Here is a 19,634-nt window from a genome sequence, read left to right as displayed (position 1 = left end):
AAGACGAATGGTGCCTTGTGCCTTTAACAGCAGTGTGGCTGGCACAAATTAAACAGAGGAAGTCTTGCCTAGTATGAAAATGCAATTATGGGGATAGTGTCACCAGCTGATAATCTATCTGTCAAACATTTTATTACTTGTGCGTGGCCCCAATTTACTTTTGGACTCTATACTTCACTACAGCAACTTGTAACATTCTGAAAGCTGGAGGATGAACTTTTTATGAACTAAACAGTTCATTTGGATGAACTTGAACAGAAGTAATTCATGGAGGGAAAATCAAACTTCAATTGGAATTAGTTCATTTTTAAAATGAATTTTTCAAGCACTGGGTTTGATGCTTATAAAACAGGAGCTCTGAAACATTCCACCCCCTGGGGGCCCATTCAAAAGAACTAAAAATGCCTTAAGGTCCACCAGTCACAAGATATCAGTGCAAGGCAGGAAACAGTAACAAGATCAGGGCATAATTAGCTGGCAACTACTGAGATCATTTTTTGTTGATATAAGACCCTTATTTGGAAATTGCTAAATTCATTGCCACAGTGCCTTGTGGCAGGGAGTACCACAGTGCAACTCGTCAAAGGCTATCTGTTAGAACTGTGGAGTCAAGTGAAGTCTTTTTGAAGAGATTGTCTGAGGAAGAAGTTGGAGAATTGCCAAACTTTGGAACTCAAAGGACCCTATCAGCTGCAGGAGTCTGGAAGTGACTGAAGGTTGGACTTGACTGTGGACTTTAACACAGGAAGGACTTCGAAGTAAAGAACTCTCTCTGGGCTCAGTTATAAAACTATCTGAAACATCAGTAAATAGTGTTTGTATGCATAGAGGTTGATGTTTCCCTTGTAAAGACAGCTCTTTTCTGTGGTGAGCTTAACCACTTGACTGAGCTTCCTCAGCTCATACACCAAACAACACCAACAAGAGGAAATAGGGACTCCCATTTGCCATAAGATTTCCATGTGATTCCTTCATGAACCAAGCATTAATCATACCACTATTCATACCATATTAAATGTTTATTTATTAAATTTGTTAGTCAATTTATTTTGCCCAAGGCAGCTCAAAGTGACTTACAACCAACCAACTAGCCCCCCATAGATAGATTAAAACTGGGGTGGGGGTGTTACATTGAAAACATCCCACTCACTTCTAAAAGGCCACATATAGTTAAATGCCAAAGACCTGGTTACATAGGAAACTTTTTGTCTGCTGCCTAAAGATATATAATGATGGCACCAGGCGAACCTCCCTGGAACATTTCACAAATGGGGAGCCACTGCAGAATAGGTCCATTCTCACGTTGCCACCCTCTCATGGAAGGGGCACTCAAAGAAGGGCATCAGATGGTGATCACAGGGTCTGGGTTGGTTCATATGGCGAGAGGTGGTCCTTGAAGTATTCTAGTCCTGAGCTATTTAAGGCTTTATAGGTGAGAACCATAATTTTGAATGGGGCCTGGAAACTAACTGGTAGCCAGTGATGTTATATGCTCAAACTGTCTTGCTCCTGGCTGCTGAATTCTGCACCAGCTGAAGTTTCTGAGCTGTCTTCAGAGGCAGCCCTACATATAATGCATGTATACTATTTCATGGAATTCTAGGCAGGTTCAGTATGTGTGATAAAGCTCTCTGAACTACATGGCAGCAGTCTGGGCTCTGTAGTGGATGCATACAGACAACTGGGTTACTTCAGGCTGAGGTGTTTTTCTTTCTCACTCCAGTGTAGCCTGATTGTCTGTATCTGGTTGCAGGCAGAATTTTACCATGCATTAGGTGCAAAAGGGTCTTTAAAATGTGTGGTAAATATGTTCACCTACACTAAGGATGGGGGAGAATTGTGATACAGTTCACATTTAAAGGCATACCTACCTAATTCTCAATTATCAAAACAATATGCAGACTGAAACACAGCCATAGCTTTGAAATGCACACTTCCCTGAATTTTCAACACAGTTTTTCAACTGAATAATGTGTACAAAAAAAAAAAAAAAGAAGGCTTTTGTCCTAGGGGAAAGTGTGCATAAATGAAAGTAACAGGCAAAATTGCATTATATTGCTTGCAAAATATGAACTTTAGGCAAAATCACATTTAAAAATGTGTGTATTAAGAGAAACACACACACTGATGGATTTTCATGAGGATATATCTGCATATCAAACTGCTAAAGCTAGGTGGAGAACTCATCTTAATGCTGGAAAAATGAGAAACTGGACAGATTTGCCCATCCCTAGCTACCACTGCCAGACGCTTGGTTTGGCAATGTGGAAAATTGTGGAAAGCTGCTACTTGGGTAAATGGTTATCTGTGTTCACTCCCCGAAGAAAGTGCAGCATGAGAGAGATTTCTTGGGACTGTGAGTGTGCGGCAAAATCAGCTGGCTCAAACATTAGTATGTGCAATTCCTTTTGAAAACAAACACACACACAACACCCCCCTCCAAATTAGCTGACCCTCATAAAACATCTTGGTGTATTTTTGTTGTTGTTGTTCCACCCTCTCCACTGTTCTCACAATGCTTCATTCCATCCCCCTCCCCTAGCAGCCATTGCCACACGCAGCTTGCTGTATGGGGACTCCATTAATCCTACATTTCCTAGATGGTATCTAAGTCACAGTGGGTTTCCACAGAAATTAATTTGTCCTGACAACAGGCCTAAAGATTGGAGTCCGGGGATCGCTTGGCATATTCCCTTTTAAACCGAGGACAATAATAAACAGAAGGCTGATAAGGACAGTTCTTAAAGACCACACAGAGAAGCGGCCTTGAACAGACTTTACTCATTGGGTATTGGTGGATCTGCCTGATAATTGCCACTCCAAAAGCTCTGTGTTTGAAAGGAGAACAAGCAGCCTGGATTTATGTGTGGTTTCAGTACAACAGCAGCAGGTTGAACAAACGGAACCTCAGAATGTAAATTTCTTGCTATTTAAAGGTGTTAAATAATTTTCCAAACTTATATTGGAAGCCTGAAGAGAAGAGCTTATTCTCTTTTCCTTGTGGGGGCTGTATTTTTTATTTTTCAAATGCCTTGCAGTTTACACGTTTTTCAATTTTTATCAGAACATTGGTCTAGATAATTTTCCCTGAGGCAGGCAAATCACACAAAATATGGAATTAAGAAATTTCACAGGTCCTGGGCCCAACATGCAGAGATTTACAGCAAATACTATTTATTTGAGTCATTCCTGTTTAAATTTTATTTTATTTTTTACTGTATCTGATCCTGGAGGATCTGAGTGGGTAACAATCTAATAGTGTGTGTGGTTGTATTGCAGAGGCCTAATTATTTTATTTTTCCACTTTTACCTCAGCTGTGAGGGAAAGGACCCTCAGGGTATCTTACAACAATAATGAAACAACCATTGTAAACAATATGGCCATTAAAGACAGAATAACTCTGGAATTGAACTACTCTGTATCATAATGACACCCTTTTAAGCATATGGCTGCTTCAGGAATGTGTAGACATGTTTTCCATTCTTTGGTATATGGTTGAGACACACACATGCATACATTTCTATATTCCATTTATAACTTTGCTGGGTAAATAACACTTTTCATTCCTGTGCTTATTTTTACGCAAGATGTTAATTGGGCAGATAACCCAGAATGTTTTTTAATGTGCTTCTGTTTATCAATAAGGAATCCTGGCACTCTGAAGAATTGTGATTTATGAGGTTGTCAATAAAATCCATTTCAACAGATTTATGAAAACACCATCATAATATTGTGAACAGGTTACCATATGAAGTAGAAGGAACGTTGCTCAACTTTTTCACCAGTCAGGCATTTAGGATATAACCGAGAAAATGTAGAGAAGCAAATTGAGATGGAAGCAACTGAAAAAATGGCAGAGGGTGTCTGAAAGATTCTACCACCATCACATTATCATCATTATTGTTATTATTTTGCTAAAGTGGACATTGATTTTGCTTTTAATGAAATGACGGCTTCTCAGTACTGAGAGAGAAATAAATAACTGCCTTAAAAGCAAGGTGTTAATACATTTGGCAGGGAATGCTTTATCTACACCTAAATTGCATAAATCAAATATTACTTTAATACATCTGATGGTGCCTTCTTTCTTGGTGAAAATTTAGCTGCATACTTTTTAAAACCATGGTAGTCTCCAACTAAAAAAGATACAACAGAGCATGGTAGATTGCCTCACCAGCCTGCAATACAACACACACATACAAATATTTAGAATATCTATGTAAGTCAGATAAGAAGTAGCATTATAGTTGTGACTCCACAGTGCCAGGGGAAGGGGAGGGAAGAAGGTAAATGATCCAAAGTGTTTGCATGGATCACTTGGAATGAATGGTCCTAATTTATTTATTTTTAATGGGTGGCTGAGAGTCACTCTGTAAGGTGTGAGAGTAACTGCAGCTGCAATCATACCCCCCCCCCCAAAGGGAAAGCAAAATTATCAAGAGGATTGAGCAACTCCTCTAGAAGAATGGTTACATTTGGAGCTTTTTAGTTTAGAGAAAAGGCAGTTAAGGGACAACATGGTATAAAATTATACCGTGCAGATTTGAGAACATGAACAGAGAAGAATTTCTCTTACAAACAGCGCAAGATCTCAGGGGCATCCAATGAAACTGAATGTTGGAAGACTCAGAACAAACAAAATAAAGTTGTTTTTTTCCTTCTTCACACAGTGCAAAAGATAAATAATGGGATTTGCTCCCAAAAGAGGCAGTGACCGCCACCAACCCTGATGGCTGATTAGACAAATCCATGGAGGGTAAGACTATCAGTGGCTGCCAACCCTGATGGCTATCTTCTCTTTCCACTGTTGGAGGCACTATGTCTCTGGACGCCAGTTGCTGGGAATCACAAGCAGGGAGAGGGCTGTTGCACTCTAGTTGGCACTGTGAGAAAAGGATGCTGAACTAGATGGACCACTGGCCTGATCCAGCGGGGCCCTTCTTAGGCCCCCCCCCATTTACTCCCACTGTATTCAGTCAGGCTTACTCCCAGGTACATACATAGGAGCCTGAGAGTGCTTCCAGATGGTTGTATATTGCGGGTTTTAAGCTGCTAACACATGCAAAGCTTTTTGCAACATGGTGACCACAGCCTGTATTTTTTCTAACAGTAGGAGAAATCCACACAAAAAAGCTGATGAATTTTTACTAGGAATTTTAAGGATAAAATACCATTTGGAAACTGACATGGAAATGTGGAGAACTGAACTTAAGATAGGAAAAATGAGAAACAGAGGGAAACTGAAATCAACAGATTTCCCAGGCCTACTTGGAGATGTCAAGATTGAGTCTGGGACCTTTCAAAAGCAAGTCATATGTTATGCCACTGTGGTATGGCCCTTCCCCTACATAGTCCAGTGCAAACCATATTTTGGGAGCATGTATGCTACTAGTCCACAATACATGCTTTCATTTTCCTGTTGCTATCATTCACACAGGAAAATGTTAACCAGGTTCTTTTTCTTGGATAAAAATCTTTCAGAAAAATCTACTTTCCTGCCTCCTCCCACAGAATGTATTAAATGTATATGACACCTGCTCAGGAAGCACATCCAATGGAGTAGACATTTCAGAAACCAAATGCAAATTCAGCCAATAGGGTCACAGAATAAATAGCATTTTGAAATAACCCACAATGCACAGAAAGCATGTAAAACATAAGGTTATTCAAACAGAAGCAACCTCTATCACTGTGATGCACACAATGGTACACACATACCATTTGAATGGCACTGTCCATCAAATTTGGGGGGCCCTGGCCCCCTCAAATTTTTTATTGGGGGGCCAAAGGGACCTCAGCCTCTAGGAGTGGACTCCTATGTAGACCTGTATTAGCTTTGGGAATTGCTCTATAGTCTACTTGGCATTTTGCTAATCCACTATTGGTGATCTCCATTAGTGTCTCAGAAGTGTATTGCTTTGAATTTTTTCCATAAGTCTTCTTCTTCTTCTTCTTCTTCTTCTTCTTCTTGACTGTCCACTAATGGTAACAAACTGAGTCCTGCTAGTGACTCAGGTATGTGTGCAGCTGGAGCACAACAACAACACCACCTGCCTGCAAAAAGTCTCATATTTATTGCATCAGAAACTTTGAAGAAGAAGAAGTAAATAACACCTTTCCCACAATTAAAATTAGTTTTTATGCTAAATATTAATCAATTACAGCTGGCATGCTTTTAAAATTAAATTGTGAATGGCTGCATTTTTTATTTGTCACACTTAAAGTACTCCATTAATTGTGCCAATGTAAAGAAGGTTGAGAGGTGGGTGAACCACTGAATTAAAAACAAATACCCTTCATTGCTCCTCTTTCTGATTTTTGACACCGGACCAAAGTGCTGTTCATGGTGCTGTGGCTGAAATATGCTATCATATCATTCCATTCAGTGGATCAGGGGGAGCCCTCTGTAAAATAGAGTACATGGCCACCTTACTCTTGTATATTTCAAACACCCCCATTCTCACACAAAGGCTCATTGCTTAATTCCCAGTGCATACTAGTATACACTGATGCAAACATCCCTTCAACATTTGCTGGGTGTAGTATTCCCATTGTTTGCAATAGCCTGTCCTGTTCCAGATTCTCTGAAGCTGGTGGGTTAAGTAAGGTATCCACAAAGACCTCTTAGTTGTTTGCTTAGTTAACATTCCAGTGCATACCCTAACCCTTTTGGCTCCATGCAAGTCAGGTGGAGAGTTAAAAATTCAATACATGTTTCCTAGAATGCTTAATCTCCCCATGGATCTGGTGGCTGAGCTCATAGAGCAGCTGTCCCTCAAACATATTTAGCAATATATTATTATCTGGCTGGGAAGGTGGGCTATTGATGTTTAAATAAATAAATAAATAAATAAATAAATAAATAAATAAATGCAAATGTGGGAAAGTGATTAATGGAGGGCTGATACCCTCAAAACAGCTCTGTCTCCAGTCAATAGGCGGAGCTTTGACCACCAAAGGGAGTGGAGAGCAACACAGTTCTATCGTCATAGGGCTCATACTAACCCCTCATTCATTTCAGTGGAGCTCATGCGGGAGACCTTCACAGTGGATGATATGGACCCCCCTCCCTCCCCAAGCTATTAAGTGTTTCTGCATTAGGGCCAAATCAGGCATTGTTTCCCCTCGTTTTTATCCTTCCTTTCCTCTTTAGCGAACCTTTCTCTAACATGCTTTATCTATTTGACGCGTTTTATATATTTGATTAGAGTGACTTTGTATTATTTGATGCTCTGATGAGATAAACAGTCAACTTTTTGAATATGCTTCCCCCCCCCTCCATTAGAATACAAGCCCATGGATGTTTCACCCTGTCTGCTTCTTCCAGTTTGATTTCCCTAGGGACTCATTATCATGCTGCTCACTCCATCCGTCACCTACACTGTTGAACTTGCTATCAAATAACCTTCAAAACATTCCTAGTTATTATGTGTCATAGGCCAGATTTATGATAAACTAACTTTGAAACAAGCGTGAATCTTTTGGACTTTTTATTATTATTATTTTGGTTTCTCGTTAATGTTCCTTTGCGATTTCCTTGCGATTTAATTTTTAAATTGGTTAGCTTTAGTCTGCCCCTCTTTTTATGCTGGATTTCAGAAGAGAGACAACCCCCCCACCACTTCTTCCCTTGCTCAAATAACTCTCCTTCTTCGATATGATTTCATGATGATATTTAAGCTCCATGTTTTTATTACGGAATGCAAAGTGAAGTGCCTTGGCCCATTTTGCTCTCCAGAGCTCATTAGAAGGCTCAAAAGCCTTCCTTTACAGTTAAACTTTGTGGGGAAACGAAAGCAATGCAATTGTTTCTGTCACTGCCATAGACCAACTAGCACGTCAAAGGGTAGGAAGACCCTCAGTAAGCATTTTAGGCATAAGTGAATGGGACTGTACTTCATGTGGTAATTGAGAAACTTGGGACTGAAGCTAAGGGTCAGATATGTCCTAATTGAGTGCTTCTATACAGCAACTTGGGAGGGGGACACATAACCAAAAACACACACACACAAAAAAACTTTTCTGGGTCCTCTCAAATAACCATAGCTATCAACGTTTCCCATTTTCAAAAGGGAAATTCCCTTATTCCGAATAGGATTCCTCGCAAGAAAAGGGGAAAGTTGACAGCTATGTAAATAACTCAAGAAATCATTACTGCATGAAGACCTCAGAGATGTATTTTCTTAGAGAGCACCAGGGCTATTTCCCCCAGAGTTCTCTAGTAGGCAGTCCAAGACCCAGGCAGGGGGTGGGAGTCAAAGGCAAATGGGGTGGCCCATGCAGGCTGATGGTAGGCAGATAAGCATACAAAATGACAATTCTAAAATGTGCTGCAGGTTGGGTTCTTTTGCAGAGCGGTGGAGTAGGAAAAGCTAAGAGTCTGTTGAGCCCCTTCTCTCACAAAGTTGCTCAGTCTCAGACTGAGCAGCTACACCTAGGAGAGTTTTTGTATAAGACCAGAAGGACCCTTATTTGTGTGTTCACCTTATAGTTTAAAGTCAAGGGCCAGCCCAAGCATTTGAGTTTAAATGGATAGTACAGCCATTAGGTGGGGGGAGGCCCTTGCCTCAGGCAGCGGAAGCCTCCAAGGTGGCATCTGCACAAGTTGCCTCACATCTGCTGGTGGCAAAGCAGCACTAGCATCAGTGCCAAATTGGTGATAGCTCACCTGAAACCGGTGCAGATGCTGGTTCTGCTTCTCCACCACTGGCAGCAGTGGGAGCGTAGGCATTGTAGCTGGCAGCGGCAGGTATGGTGGTGCTGGTGGCAGTGGCAGCAGGGCAGGGTGGCACCTCCCATTTCTCCTCGAGCACTGAAATGTGATACACTACCACTGTTAAAGCCCTAAATGGATTGGGCTCCAAATATCTGAAAGACGTCTTCCTTCCCTGCCTACCCTCTTGGATATTAAAATTTGCAGAGGGCCCCCCTCTTGGTACCCTCAGGGATGGTGGCCTACAGGAAGGCATTCTTTGTGCAGCCCCTAAAATGTGTAATTCCTTCCCCATAGAGGTGCATCAGGTAACTGCATTATATAGTTTTGTGACATGCTGGAGACACACCTCTTTAACCTGACCTTTGACACCAGTATGTACACACACACACACACACACACACACACACACACTGATCTGCCCTATTCTGTTTATTGTAATATGTTTTAACTGTTTTAACTGTTTTTCGTATTGTATTTTTAAATTGTTGCAACCTGCCCTCACAGTGAAGGATGGGTAAGAAATCTAAATAATAATAAAAAACTCCTCAGGTTACCAGCCTCTCTCTCCACCTGTGTATTATCTCAGTGGCACAGATAACAAACAGGGAACCAGGCAGAGGGCCTTCTTGGTATCTGCACCCACCCCGTGGAACACCCTCTCATCAGATGGTACCTCGGGTTACATACGCTTCAGGTTACAGACTCCGCTAACCCAGAAATAGCACTTCGGGTTAAGAACAGAAATTGTGCTCCAGCGGTGCAGCGGCAGCAGGAGGCCCCATTGGCTAAAGTGGTGCTTCAGGTTAAGAACAGTTTCAGGTTAAGAACGGACCTCCAGAACGAATTAAGTACTTAACCCGAGGTACCACTGTATCTGACTTTTAGAAGACATCTGAAGGCAGCCCTGTATAGGGAAGTTTTGATGTTTTATCATGTTTTAAATATTCTGTTGGCAGCTGCCCAGAGTGGCTGGGACAACCAAGTCAGATGGGTGGCATAAAATAATAATAATATAATAATAATAATAATATAATAATAATAATAATAATAAGGCTCTAAGTCATATGGTTGGAAGTAACAATGATTTAAAAACACAACAAGGTGTGATCCTCTGAAGTATGCCTGATCAGAGACATACCTAGGGGTAGGTACTGTAAAACGGGATGCAGGCCCGGGCAGGGGCGACAGACAAAAAAATCAGACTATCGAGTGTATAACATAAATGTGTGCTGTGATGTGGCAGCATTGTCATGGCAAGATCGAATGCAAGAGAAGGCGTGCATTTTTTTCTGCCCTTCCTCCTCACCTCACCTTCACTCCAAATGCTATGAGTACTTGACTCATGCAAAATGTAGTCATTTCTAATGTAGGTATTGCAGTAAAGTGATACCCCAATATACCTCCTTGCCAAGGGCACAAGGGACCCTAGATGTGCCTCTGTCCCTGTATACCCGAAGGAGTGTCACCCACCGTTCAGCCCGGACACTGAGATCCAGCGCTGAGGGCCTTCTGGAGGTCCCCTCATTGCGAGAAGTGAGGTTACAGGGAACCAGACAGAGGGCCTTCTCGGTCTTGGCGCCTGCCCTGTGGAACGCTCTCCCATCAGATACTGCAATTTAAATGTTCAAGAAGGCTAGCCACTTGATCAAACTCTAGTCCTTGATTTGATTGGGAGACCCTGTGGTAGCTAAGTAAGTTTGAAACTACTTTAAATGGGTTGCACAGGCATCCCTGCACAGTGAATAGATCAGATGACTCAAGCAAGCAAAGCCACCATGGGCCTACTCACTCAACTTACTCAGCACAGCTGCCAATCAATTTGAATTATCTGCAATGAAGTTTTAATTACCTGCCTCAGATGCACTAAGCTGTTGGAGTGTCTGTACTCATTCTCTGGATCTCACTGAAATAAATGTTTCTGCCTTATCCAATACTTTTCCTTTCCCCATTTTTGATTGCATGAACTTGCTGTAGATATCTGCAATGAAACAAAGAATATGGTGGCTCTGATTGATATTGTATTCTCGTTTTTTACCAATGAAGTTATGTCTTCATGACAATTATTTCAATATGGCTATAGGGTTGGAATGGGGAACTTTTTCTGCCTGAGGGCTATGTTCCCTTCTAGGCAATCTTCCATGAACCAAATGTCAGTGGTGGGTGGGGACAGAGGTAAAAGTTGGAGGAGCAACAAATGTACATTCCAACTTTGTGCAGTAGGCTTCTTTCTATACATACTCAGTCACTCTCACACACTATTGAGGAAAAGCAAGAGGAAGTATCAGAGCTCAAGGACACATTATAGGCAGGCAAGAGCACTTGAGAAGACTAAGACTACAGAGGGGGCATGGGCATGGCCTGGAAATAGCCCCAAGGGCATGATAGAGAGTCTTGGAGGATCACACTTGGTTCCTGGACCCAAGATTCCTCATCCCTGAAATGTCATACGTGGCCCAAATACATTCCAGTCATTCCATCTTCTAAACCTGGTCTGAGAAATAAAGTTAATTCTGATTCCTCAGTATTGCCCTTATATATGGAAGCCTATCTCCAATACTACAATACTGTATCCAAATAAGTTCTGCTCAGAATAGACCCATTAATACTAATGAGCCCAAGTTAGTCATGTCATTAAGCTCAGTGGGTCTACTCTGTTGCTCATGGTGGCAGCAGTTATTCTTAGAATTATGGAAGATGCTCAACCCAAGAATTTGTTTGCTGTAATGGAACTGAGCTTGCTGTCCCATCACACAAACTTCTACAGTACTTCTGGCTTTCCAAAGCTTTCTTAATCTCAGCAGTCTAATTTAGAGTGTGTGTGTGTTTGTGCACAGGAGTCATCATTGGGTTCTTGCTGTTGTTAAGTAGCAATCAGAAACCCTTGCTGACCTACTACAGATCACCCAGAGATAGTGATGGACTAAACTGTCAGTTTTAGTTTTTCTTCATTTCATCTTTTTCCAGTTTTAAGTTCCATACATCACATTTCTGCATCAGTTTGTGAAAACGCTCACAGAAATTGACATTGTGCATTTCTCCTAGCATTCACATTTTTAGATGTAATTTCTCCTAATATAAAACAGTTTTGCAAGCAATTTTCTCCACTATGGTGCATTTTCGATATGCCTTTTTCATTAATACATGCATTTTTATGCTCTTTACCCTGCTGTAGACATTTTGTACAGATTTTGGAGAACTACATTTCTACATTTTGGAGAACTACAAAATTCATACAAGTGTGCATTTCCAAAGATACTTTGTTTCAGTTTGCATATTGTTTCAGGGAAGGCTGTGTTAGGGCTCATCCAAACTTCCGGTTGTCCCATGATTAGAAAGCATGCGTCCAAGTGGTTTTGCACTTGACCTGCTCCTTTCCCAAGGAAAATTCACTCTATAGCTCTAAATTGGAACAAACGTCAGTCCGGAGGAAGCTTAAACTGCCATTTGCTCCAATTGAGCACTAAAGAGCGATTTTCCCTGGAGGAGAGTAATGGGACAAGAAGAAGTGTGGATAAGCCCTTAGGTTTGCATTAAAATGTGAACTAAAGTAAATCCCAGACTCTCCATCCCTACCTAGCGAACTATCAGTAGTTCTCAATTTATCTTTTGTCCACCCCTGGTCTAAAGCAGCCAAATCACTCTATTATCCCAGTTGTCCATGGGTAGGGAGTGGGAATAAATTCAACTCAGTTTAAATTTAAGAGAACTTGCCCTTTGCACATTCTGGAGCAAGATTTGAATTGAGACACAACCATCCTTTAAAACTCACATATCTTTGAATTCTGCAATGCAATTTTCCACCCATGTGATACATTCAAGAATGCACATGCATGTAAAGGCATCTATTAGTGAAAACAACCTTAAAAATGCATTATATTTTGGGCAACTGCTTTGCAATGTGTATGTTTGGGGAAATAGCCTAGAAACCTGTGCATATTAGGAGAAAGTCACACTATAATGCTAGTGAATTTTAATGAGGATTTGTAACCTCCCCCCCCCGCCAAAAAAAAAACAACAAACCACACACCTTGGTGTGTAAATGTGGAGAACTGAACTTAAAACGGGGATAAAATTAGAAACAGAGATAAATTGAAATTGACATATTTGCCCACCCCCACCTATGGGATCTCATTACGTTTTACCATTCTTTTGGGATGTTTCTGGATGGAATATACACAGAATGGAAAGTGACTTGTTTATTTATAAAACATCTAAAAATTGTTGGGCATTATATGGAAATTAAGACAGAATATAGCCCCTGTTCTCGGGCTGGCATTCTAATAGATATGACGTACGAGCCCTTGTTTGATTTTTATAGTTCCCAGGTTGTTGTCCTATTATGGATCTTATGTAATTTTAATAATTGACTTGTTGACTTGTATTTTATCGAGTGTATTTTATCGAGAGCCACTGAGTGATGGAAAAATAGTGTAGAAGTGATCCCTCCCCCCCAAAATAAAGTCTCAGAGGAGGGGTGTGCAGAGAGAAGTCCTGTACAGATAAGTGCTGTTTTGAAATCTGCTCTTCAGCTTCTGGAAAGTTTAATTCCTCTGCAAAAGAGGCTTCCATTTATATGACTCATTCTCAGGAAACCTAAGGAGATCTTTAGCATTTCAGTCCAGATTTCCCAGCTAAAAAGCTGCTTCTGACAGTATTTTGCTCTTCATTTTGGTCAACCACCTTGCAGATGGGAGGGAATCCAAACATGATGTTCCCATATGAGGCTGCAAACAAACCATATACAATATCCCCAAAGAGTCTTGGGAACTGTAGTTTGCTAAGAGTGCTGGGAATTACAGTTTCCATTATTCTTTGGGGATGTCATGTCCTTTAAATGTGCTTTAAGTGTGTGCTGTGTATGCAGCCACAAACAGAAATACTCTTGGAATGTATACCTAATGCTTTTCCTACTGTGAATGTTTCTCATGTGGAGGTTGTTTTTAAGGCTAGGGAGACCCAGGTTCAAACCCCTCCTTAGTCTTGAAGCTCACTCAGCCATGCTGGATCATCTACTAATCAACCTACCTCACTGGGTTGTTGTGAAGGTAAAAATGAGGTGAATGGTCAGATGTATGGTAAGGGAAAGAAAAATATAAAGAACTTTAAAATGTACAAAAGAGGGCAATAGGGCAGAATTTCAAGGTAAGACATAAACAGTGAATCAAAAACTCATAATCAAAACCAGCAACAGATGAAATGATATTTGGATGGAATTTGACATCTGTGTGACTGTGCTGTTAAATAAGCAACAGAAAGCCACCAGACAGTTGTGAAGTCCAGTGGCTCCACTTCTCCCCTGAGAACCTGAAGGTCAATTTCTCCTATGTAGGTATAAAGAAAGTTTTTATAAACCAGTCCTTCCAGTCTTGGGGCATGACTAAATTTGAAGCTGTTAGCAAATGAATTATCAGTACAGTAGTACCTTGGTTTACAAACAGCTTAGTTTATGAACAACTTGGCTTAAGATCGCTGCAATCCTGGAAGTAGGTGTTTTGGTTTGTGAACTTTGCCTTGGAATAAGAACATGTTTCACTTCCTGTTGAGTGTGTTCCATTTGTAAATTGAGTCCCCCACTGCTATAGGAAAGCGTGCCTTGGTTTAAGAGTGCTTTGGTTTAAGAACAGACTTCCAGAACGGATTAAGTTCATAAACCAAGGTACCACTTGTTTTAGTTACCTCCCACAAACATGGAAAGTAAGCACAACCAGGGGTCCCTATAGATCTTCTGTCTGGTGATGGGGCTGAAAACCACTAAATCCCAAAATTTGTTTACATGCACACAATCCCACCCCACGTGGTAATAAGGACCCTTCACATTGCAACCCCACCCACAAAAGGGGGAGCACCCTTTCAGCATGTGGTTTAGACGAATTGGGGTTAAAGAGCATTTATGTATTGTTTTAATGATTCCCACCCCCCAATTAAAACAGAAATAAAAGGTTCAGAGGACCAGATTCTAGACCACTGGGGAAGGATCAATTTCCAAGGCTAGATCAGCCTCCCATGTTCATTGACGGTTTTCAAAGGGAGAAAACCGTAAATCTAGAAGCAAGGCATAAAGTGCTGAAGCAGGTCCCTTCTGAGAACCAGAAATTCAAATCTCTTTATAGATTTCCAGCCTCCAATTGGCCCCCAGTTTTCAAAATAAAACTTTTGATAATATTGAGGACAGGTTTTGGAACCACACCAATGGCCACTGCTTTCAGGCAGGGATTTGATGAGACCCGAATGGTAGATCTTTAGCAAGCAGAACATACTCACTCTCACTCTACAGTCCTCCTCAGACTTTAATTATCTGGCTATTTTGCTTTATGCTAAAAATACAACATTTCACTCCTGGTCTTTTCTCTGCTTTCCTTTAGGCAGCTCACCTCCGGTCATCATTTCTGATGACCGGCAGGAAAAGCACACTTCTGCAATGGCCACTGATAGAAGAAGTGGGGAGCTGTATGTCTGAGAGCCAAATGGGGCCCTTTGGCCTCTCTCTTATGGGACTTTCAGCAGGCAACACCCCCTACCCAGCTACACCCCATCTCCTTGGTCACTCCACTCATTGGCCCTACATTGCACCCTCCTTGAGTGTTTTGCTTGGCTGGAATGTGTTCTTGAACTTTAATCATGCCTTTTGCTTGCTTGGATGGAGGATAGAAAGGTAGACTGGCCTATTAGGACAATTGCCCCACAAATCTCAGTCTTGATTCATCCAAGCCCACCTCCCTTTTTCTGTTTTTACTTACAACCACTCCAGAGAACAGATCTGCCTATCATCCTCTTCCTCGCTGGCCTCACTGTTATCCATGTGAAATTCAGCAGGGGAATGGTTAGAATTAGTTAGCTCTGCATGTTGGGCTCCTTGTTTAGCACCTTCTGCTAACCTGTTGCTGGGCCTTTGTTTTCCACCCCACCAGTCCCAATGGGCACCAAACACCACTGGGTGTGCAAATGTGAGTAGAAACTAGCCTACTGTATTAAAAGTAAAAGTTAATTCATTGCTCTGCCCACTTTTACCTCTGGCCCCATCCACCACTGGCCCCTGGAGTGTTGTTTGGGAGGGAATGTGGTCCTTGGTCTGACAAAAGTTCCCTGCATTTGACTTCTGTTTTGGATCACTGTTAACTTGATACTATAACACAGGCATGGGGAACCCTTGACCCTCCAGATGTTGCTGAATTAAAACTCTCATCAGCCCTAGCAAGCATGGGGATGATGAGATGATGGGAGTCTAGCAACTACTGGAGGGCAAAATGTTATTCACGTCTGCTCTCAGGGGCGTCTTACCCATAGAGGCTAGTGGCGCGGGGCACCAGGGCGCCAAGTTCTGGAGGGCACCAGACAAGAGGCAGAGGCTGGACATGGCACCTCCTGGCATCAGCTCACCACCCTCGCCCACCTATGCCACGCCACACCAAAGCAGCGTGCCCAGAGCCTCTGTCTGCCATGACCACTGCGGCACGAAGAGGCCAACTGAGCAGGGAGGCATCGCGTTCAGCCTCCGCCTCTTCCCCACTGGAGGAGCCACCCTCCAGCCGCTGCCTGCCTCCTCCAGCCCCGCCGGCAGCACCGTCATCCCTAAAAAAAGGTTGACAACTCTGGGAAATGGGGTGTGTGTGTGTGTGTGTGTGTGCCAGAGGGAGCTGTGCACCATGGCACCGGATATGCTTAAGACGGCCCTGTCTGCTCTAATGTGTATTTGGAGGATATGCACACATCTGCTTTCTTAAGCCAATCTTAAGAAAATCAAATCTGTCCTCGTTGCTCTCTTTCCAGAGTTGGCATGTCTCTTTAACAGCGCAGCTGCACTTCATTCTTTTCCTCCTCCTCCAACACCTTGCCCAAAGCTAACTTGGAGCTCCATTCTGTGTCAGCTGTGAGATATAGATATATAGTTGTCTTAATTACCAGTATTTCTCCTGTTGCTCATAATTCTCCTTGCTCCACCAAAGAGCTCTTCAGAGAGCAGTAAGGTTTCCTCCCCCCACTTTCTTTAGGGGTTTAAAGGTTGTCAGATGTATAAATGATCTTTGCTGGAGATTTTTTTTTCTTACAAGTCATTGTGTGTGTGTGTGTGTGTGTGTGTGTGTGTGTGTGTAGGTTGAGTGTTTAAATGTGGGTGATGTTTTTCACTGGTGCATTAAGGAAGGGAGGAAAAAAAGACATAGAATGTGGCCTACAGAATACCAGAGAATGTGAACATGGCAAATTGTAATAGGTTTATGGGGTTCACCACCTGCAGTGAATTACCGGTACATATTTATATTGTATTTTTCTAAATGTAATTGTTAAACATTTTTGCTAAAATCTTTGTCAGTACCACCAGCATTTTGTGCACTGATGTTTGCATTTATCAGGAACTGTTCTTTGTCAACAGCTAGTTAAAGACATTTTACTCTCGGATTCTGTGTTAAGAGCCACCTAATTGAATTCAAGGGAGTGCATAACACAATCTGAAGTCAAAGAGGTTAGCACAGAATGGTCCTTTTAAAAACTCATTCTTGTGCCTGACTGTCCAAGTAATTGCCACCATCCCTGAGGGAAAATAATTACTAGTATAAATAAATATTTTCTTCAAAGTCCCAGTTCTCATTTTAAGTTTGCTAAGAGCTAATTCTGGTGCTTTATGCACACGATAGCTCTTGGAAATTATCCTGTAAGCATGTGGAAAAAAATCTGAGTGAAATGGGTAAATTATCCACGAAGCACTGCTACATAAACATGATCCAGAAATGTTGGATCTGGTCATCCCTAGATAAGTGATATGTAGTTCTGCCAAAAGCCTTCAAGTGAGTGGTCCTTCCTAAAATCCTTCATCTCTGATAAACAGCTTTCAAAGCTGCACCCATTTCATTTTACCCTTCATATTGTTGACTAGGTCCTTTCTTGCTCTTAGGATCAAAGGAAGACACCTTACACTGAATCAGATTATTGGCCCATCTAGCTCAGTATTGCCTAAATTGACTGCCAGCTGCTGTTCATGGCTCCATGGAAATGCTGGGGATTGAAACTGGGACCTTCTGAATGCAAAGACCACCTCCTATCATTGAGCTATGGTCCTTCCTGGGTAGGCCATAATCTCAATACTGCTGACACAGTAAGTATCCTTTTGCTTGTCTACTTCTGGTTTAACTTTTTGGGAAAAGTAGTCACTTGCAGCTTCCATGACCAGGGTGCTTCTCCCTTATCTTCTTCACCTCTTTTCCCTGGCATGGACCCTGCCCTTGCATGGCCACAGTGTACTGGACACACACACTGACTCTATCCTATAAGAATCAAATAAGTTAGGACAGTTCCAGTTTTCAGATGGAGTTTTGATTCTGTTGAATATTCTCCATGAGGTATCTTCTGGGTGTGAAACAATAGCCTAGCTTGTGCTTGGGATCTGGATGAATCCTGAATCTTGAGCCAAATTGTGGTGCACCTCAGAGGGATTTTGAGTTTGTCAGAGATAGAGCAGGATTTGGAACTACTCAGTATGAGCCAAAATGAGAACTTCTGAAGTGCCTTGTGGTGATTTTGCAAACCAAATCTATATGCTGTAGACAAGTGTCTGTTAAAAAAATTATATTGAGGGAGCAATCCTATAGCAAAATCCACTGGGATAAAAGGGTTAGGATCCAGCATATCGCCAGCTGAATTGGGAGGTCCCTGGCACAGCTGAACTAGGCTGGCTTAACTCCCTCATCCTTGGCTCAGCCAGAGATACACCAGTGTATCTCCTCCATCCTGACTCAGTTGGGAGTCAGTTGGCTGAGCTGAGTGCAATGGATCGTAAACTGATTTAAGCTCTGAAAAATGAGTGCTATAGCGGCATGGTGGGGGAGGAACCAAAGAAGGGAGACCTAGGCTGGATCCTACACTGATTCAGCTCAGTCATGTGACGTGTAAACTAGGTATAAGTTAAGGCAGCAAAAAGGGTGGTGCACCTCAAACAATATTTCAAAGGCTTCTTTTCCCTCTGCCAGTCTGAAGCCTGCTCAATCAGCAGTAGGCCCACTGCTGAATAGAGTTTGGATCTGGTGTAACTTTACGCTGTCTTAACTTACACTGGCTTGCTTTATGCCAGGTTCTTGTATATAGGGTTAATCTCTAAATGTCTCTAAGATTACCATATAAGGTAAACACAAGGGAGGGATAATGAGGGAAAGGAAACCATGGGGGAATGGTGGAGGGAAAGCTCCATGTGACAGACAAGCCTGTAATCACAGGGTATGATTTTATCCAGAAAGTGCAAGTTTTTCTAGTTCCCCGCATCAACTCAACTTTAAAGGAACCATGTTAGTAACCTTTGCCATTTCATTCCATGAAGTAATTCCTCAGATGGGCATGAGCATTAAAACGTTTCAAGTCAAATTGCTCCCATCCCTAGTCTTTCAATTGTACAATAAGTCACTTCAGGACAAAATATACCAGAATTATTTAACATTCTTGGAAGAGGGTGGGAAAAGGTATTTGAAACTTTATTCTTTCTTTGTTTTGGCTTGGGAACTCTCAGCTGCTTGTATCCAATGACTTGAATCTGATTTCAGCAGAATGTCCTTTTCAGAAGGTTGCATGGTATCAATAGCTTTGCTTTTTCCTTTGTAATGGTAATCTCTTCTAAAATATTAATCCCTGATCATGATTCCTTCTGTGTCATCCCAGAGACAAGACCCAGGAAAACTGCTCTGGCACATAAAAACTAAAGACATTTGAGTAGTTCCCAAGTATACCTCTTTAATGTGCAACGTGAGACCATTTTGGGTGGAGAAACTTACAAACATCTATTCTGGTCTTGTGCACACTCCTCCTTACTCACTCTGCTGTCAAGAAATGGATGAGTCCATATTTTAAGACAGGCCCAGAAGGTTTCTGCATATTGAAAAAATTCAATGCAGTGCAGTATGGGATAGCTTCAAGTTTGTTCCCTTGGAAGTTTTGCTT

At 41.8% G+C, this 19,634-nt stretch overlaps 1 protein-coding gene and 1 long non-coding RNA gene across 2 annotated transcripts in view; one reads left to right on the top strand and one right to left on the bottom strand.

The window, feature by feature from the left end:
- The window catches only part of LOC307207667 (uncharacterized protein), a gene marked incomplete at its 5' end in the record, with an annotated part of 413,689 nt that overhangs the window by 96,688 nt on the left and 297,367 nt on the right, over positions 1-19,634 (bottom strand). The gene's annotated exons all lie outside the window — the stretch shown is intronic.
- Positions 1-19,634, top strand: part of LOC307207712 — a 91,549-nt gene that overhangs the window by 33,021 nt on the left and 38,894 nt on the right. Inside the window, exon 3 of the long non-coding RNA XR_013834782.1 lies at positions 17,605-17,805. This is a non-coding gene — a long non-coding RNA (uncharacterized lncRNA). The remainder of the gene's footprint in view (positions 1-17,604; positions 17,806-19,634) is intronic.

Source organism: Podarcis cretensis (genome assembly GCF_951804945.1).
Source record: "Podarcis cretensis genome assembly, chromosome: Z".
Taxonomy (NCBI): Eukaryota; Metazoa; Chordata; class Lepidosauria; order Squamata; family Lacertidae; genus Podarcis; species Podarcis cretensis.
Note: the sequence above shows the minus strand (reverse complement) of the source record. Positions and strands in the feature narration are given on the sequence as shown.